Raw genomic sequence first — 5,358 nt, forward strand, 5'->3', positions numbered from 1 at the left:
TATTTGTGACTGTTAAGGAGAAAACGCAGAGGTAAGAGTTTAAATGTCACCTGATGATAATAAGAATGTTGATTTTAGGCCAATATTCACTTATTCATCATTCAACAACTGTGGACTGGGCACTGAGCATAGGACAAGGCATTGGGCTGAAGGTTAATGACCAGAAAGCAAATCAACCAGAACACCTCCAATCAAGAATTTCACCATCTAGGAGCAGCTGGGTGGCTCAGTCCATAGTCCAACTCTTGATCTCGACTCAGGTCATGATCTCATGGTCCTGGGATTGAGCCCCCCATCGGGCTCGCCACTCAGCTGGGAGTCAGTCTGCTTGTCTCCCTCTCCCTCTGCCCACACCCCCCTTCCCCTCACTCACATGCTCTCTCTCTTTCTGTAATCAATAAATAAATCCTTAAAAACAAAAAATAATTTCACTATCTAGTATCATGTGTGTATGTGTGTCCAGACAAACACAAAACAAAGCAGGAATGCAGTGATGGGTCACACACAGGTATTACGGTATTATGAGACTACTTCCTGCAGCCTGGAGGGAATTAGGGAATGCTTCCTGGAAGAGATCAGAGGCAGGTTTGCTCAAGACTTTGAATTCATAAAACACAAGAAGAATTAGATATCACTTATTCTTACTTAAAAAGGTTGGTTGATTCTATGCATCTATTCCCTATTCAATATGGTTAAATTTCTGGGTTAGATTAAAAAGAATCTATGGAATGGGACTAATTCTTGTGCTTTGTCACCACAGGATGTATGTAAAAATCCACACAGATAAAGAAACTGTATAACTGAAAATTTTTACCATTTATTTTTAATATGCCTTTTCATCTACTGAAGGATCAAAAAGGAGGAAAAAAAGAAAAAACTGTGAAGGATATAATGAGTGGTATTTGCTTATCTACTTCAGAAATGAAGTTTTCCAGATAATCATGGATTCTAACTTAGGACCAGCACTTTGTGGCTGTCTGTACCCCTCTCTGGCTTCAGAGGGTCGACACAAGCCCCCGGTAATGGGCAAACTTGTCCACTCCTTCCAGCATCAGTAAGACAGTTTTCCTCTCCAGAAACTTCCTCCACATTAGGGGTGCCTCATTGTTTACATTATGGGTGGGATATAGAATAAAGAAGTTGCAGATGCTGGCTGTTGAGCTGACTTCTTAAGAAACGAGCAAACAGAAAAGACTAAGTTTCTGATTCCCCAATACAGATAGATAATTACAAGTGATATGTTTTCTTCTAAATATAACCCAAGTCGCCTCCTGACCCTCAGGTTATAGTTAAAGAAGGAGCTCTTCTGAAAATGTGCCTAGTCTCTGTCTGAGTAAAGGCAATACAAAGGTGTAGAATGACTGACAGGAAAGTGACAAAACAGAAAAAATATAGTGATAGAGTGTGGTGTATTACCATTGACCAGAGGCGCAGAAGACTTGAATTCTGGACCCAACCTATTCATTGCTTTGCTGAGAGAAGACCCACAAAGCGTTCAATGGGATCTTCATTTCTCCACCTATTACATATGGAGGGTCAACCAAGCAATTCTCAGGCTCCCTTCCGGCTCTTGGTCATTCAAAATCTTGAACCAAGAAGCTCCATCCATGAACTGCTCCCTTGGCACTGATAGTCCCCTTCACTCTCGTTGCTCCATGGAGATATACTAATGCATGTGAGAAGCCTGTAATGGACTGTGCCCTTCTAAAGGTCAAACGACAGCTTTGCAACTTCTATTATGTGTAACCTTTCAGTTAACTCCTCGTAGATAAAGGACCTTATTTAAATCTTATGTGTCAAGACATAAAATGATTAACTTCCCTAAAAATTCTGCTGTTCTGCTTCTTTCTATTACTGCCTAGTAATATTTGTATTGATATTTCAGAAGCAAAATAATTAAACATGACTTTTTTCTTTTCTTTCTTTTTTTTTTTTTTAGAGCATCCAAGAAGAGGTAAGCTCCTGGATTCTATTTGAGTCAACTTTTAGGATTAGCTCTCTCTCAGAAGGTGGGAGGCCCGTGGGGGAGGTGATATTTCAACATCTAAACATTTTAAATGAGAAACATGTGAATATATTCACATATATACATGTATCATTCCCAAGCATGTACGTATATTTTCCCCTGATGTACGATCTCAGTAAAATATCAGAGAGAAAAAATGTCAGACGTACATAGCATAGCAATCAAGGGCTAATGAAGATCCAGGTATTAAATCAATTAAGAAGTATCAAAAGCTACCTAATCATCAAGGAACAAAATTGGCACCACAATATGTAGTGAGTATGGGAAAGCCTAATTTACTAAACATACCCTGCAGTCACATAATTGCATGTAATTTTACCAGCATAATTAACTAATTTAATTACCACTTCTCAAGTGCATCAATTATTGACATTACAGAGTTTTCAGACAGCAGAATTACTGTGTGGTACATCCAGAGAATGCAAAATGCTTCGTACGCCTATTTTCCCTGTCATAGTCAACCACCGAGGAAGAATGTGGAGTTGGAGGGGGATAACTCCTCTAGGGGAAGGCTCGGTTAGTGGGCAGGTTTAAAGGATGGAGCACCCCAAATGTGTCTAGCACAAGACAGAGAAGGGGAGGAAGCCCCAAGACAATGCTCTTCCAAGTAGTTCTTTGCCAGGGTACAGACAGAATGTGTGAAACCCAGTCAGAGAATGAAATAGAAGGTTCTAATTTTTTGGAAAAAAAAAAAAATCTATGCAACAGCAATTCAAACTATGACCAAAGACACTTGCTGGAAGGAAAGGATATAAAAGAAAGAGAAGTTTGAACATCTTTTTTAAAGAACCGAAGCTTGCCTTTGAGAATAAGGTTTTTCGACTTTATATCTTTTTTTTTAAAATTTAATTGTTATGAAAGCATTAATATGAGGGATCTTCCTGGAAAACTTGTTTGAGCTTGTCAAGTCAGAGAGATGGCGTAGTCTAGTCCCAGGAGGATCGTAGCTTCATAGCCGTTTAAGAAAAAATTGTCAAAATTTGTGAACAGAGATGGCCGCCACTCCTAAGAGCTCTAGCGTGGTTTTGTGGTCCTTTCCATGTGGCCCTCCTGTATCTGAGCCTTGCACTGCTTCCTACTGTCTGGAGGTGGCTGAACTGCGAAATCATGCTCACATCAGCAGAGTATCACAACGAGGCCATTTACCACGGAGTAAGATGTGAGAATGGGATGTCTTTCTTACCTTTTGAGTCCCTGGGTATCTACATTATCTGTGGATTTAAATTGGGATTTTAAATCCTTTACTGACTCTGGAAATAAAAAAAAAAGGAGTCTTTGTTACTTCTCTCTTGAAGAGTTTACTCTTCAAGTGCATCACTTTTAAGTGATAGTCAAGCAATCCAGAAATCAACTCTAAGAACAGGAAAATATGTTTCCACGCTTGTGGTTGAAAATCAGATCACAGTCTCAAGATCTGGACTTGTTTTGGGGAAATTTTTCTGAGCCTAGAAATAAGTGGTTGCAAAATAATTGGGCCAGGTTCTACAAAGAGTCAGGTTCTGTGAAGCATATTTATTTACTTTTTGTAAGAAACTTAAAACTGAGAGTTGAAGACCAAGAATCCTTATCTCATCCTCCGTGTGCCTCAGTAAGCAGGGCAACCACGTCAAGTGTGTTGCGTTTTCTTTGGAGCTTTCAGCAGCCCTACCCATCCTGTCTACTTTAGATCATGCTCCTTTCTCCCCCACCACCTTTCAAATTACAGAGCTCCTTTGTGTCTTCTCCTACCCTCTCTTAAAGTAGCTTTAACTTAAGTCAATGTATTACCTCTTGGAGGGGTATTTAATGTAAGTTTTCTCTATGATTTTCTGTGTAAAGTTTTAGGCCTTTTGAGACTATTAAAAATTTTTAATACTATTCCTATTATTTTATCTGTTTAAGATTTATTCATTTATTAGTGAGAGAGAAAGAGAGAGAGAGAGAGCACACAAGCCAGGGAAAGGGCAGAGGGAGAGAATCTCAAGCAGATGCGGGGGCTCGATCTCACAACCCTGAGATCATGGCCTGAGCCAAAACCAAGAGTTGGGTGCTCAACAGCCTGAGCCACCCAGGCGCCCCAATACTATTTGTATTTGTCAAGTGAGAACTGGTATTTCAGGGCTGGAGGGAATGGGTGGGGAGAGGGCCTTCCTGGTGCTCCTAAAACCACATCAGATTAGTAGCATTCTTCTTCCTCGACAAAAGGCTGTTTCCAGTGTTGAGACACTCCTGGGAATTAAGCCCACTGGATTTTTTAGTCCTAACTATGAATATAGCCCACAGAAGAGTCAATAAAGTATGTTCTGTGTGAGAAAAAGACTTTCCATTTCAGGAATGCCTGTTATGAGAAGTTTATTAACTTAAGTCACACCCTCTGTCTTGAGGAAGTCCCTGATAATTAGGTTTTAAATTAACTTCAGTCTTCAGTTCAAACTATTGATGTTTATTCTTCACTTCCTGTTATCGTTACCCACATATATTTTCTGTAACACAGATCTATGTGGACAGTGATTCAGGAAGACGTGTACAAAGGAGGAAAGAGGTCACTCCAGTTTGCTGGTGCTAAAATCTTTAGGCCAGTTAGAGTAAAAACATCATGAAGAAAAAAATATAGAAATAAAAGCACAGCATTGGTGGTTCAGTGGTAGAATTCTTGCCTGCTACTCGGGAGGCCCGGGTTCAATTCCTGGCCAATGCAGACACTTCGTTTTGGGGCGCCTGGGTGGCTCAGATGGTTGGGTGTCTGCCTCTGGCTCAGGTCATGATCCCAGCATCCTGGGATCGAGCCCCGCATCGGGCTTCCTGCGCGGGAGGATGTCTGCTTCTCCCTCACCCTCTCCATCTCTCTTTCCAGCTTGTGCTCTCTCTCTCAAACAAATAAATAAAATCTTAAAAAAAAAACAAACAGAAGAAATGAAGATTATACAGAAAGATACAATAGATCATGTGAATAAAGTAAATATGTATAGGGCATATTCCTTCTGACAGCTCTCTCAGTCTGGCCAGACATTCAGAACAGCCCGGAAATAGGGACAATACAAGCACAAGTCAATGAGCTGTAAGACCTCAGCAGGAGAGAGAACTGTAGGAGGGTCTTCAGGGGAGTCTTCATGGGGAATAGGACATTTGTAATAAATCTCAAGGGAAGGATAGCATGCAATGCAGAGAACTAAGAGAAAGAGTCGGACAAGCGTAGGAAACACCATGGCAGAAAGCAGAGGAATGACAAATTTGTGAGAAGATAGCCCTGCAGCATCATGGCCATGCACAAAATTAGGAAGGCAGTGGGGAGAAGAAGGATAAAAGTATGGGACTGAGGGTCCAGTCTCTGCCCCTGCCCTTTTGATAAATAG

At 40.7% G+C, this 5,358-nt stretch overlaps 1 non-coding gene across 1 annotated transcript; it reads left to right on the top strand.

Annotated features, from left to right (window-relative positions):
• Positions 1-4,632: 4,632 nt before the first annotated feature.
• On the top strand, positions 4,633-4,703 carry TRNAS-GCU. The gene has a single exon. It is a non-coding gene; the product is annotated as a tRNA-Ser (tRNA).
• Positions 4,704-5,358: the final 655 nt, after the last annotated feature.

This window comes from Mirounga leonina, unplaced genomic scaffold (assembly GCF_011800145.1).
Source record: "Mirounga leonina isolate KUSES-001 unplaced genomic scaffold, KU_Mleo_1.0 Mir_366, whole genome shotgun sequence".
NCBI lineage: Eukaryota > Metazoa > Chordata > Mammalia > Carnivora > Phocidae > Mirounga > Mirounga leonina.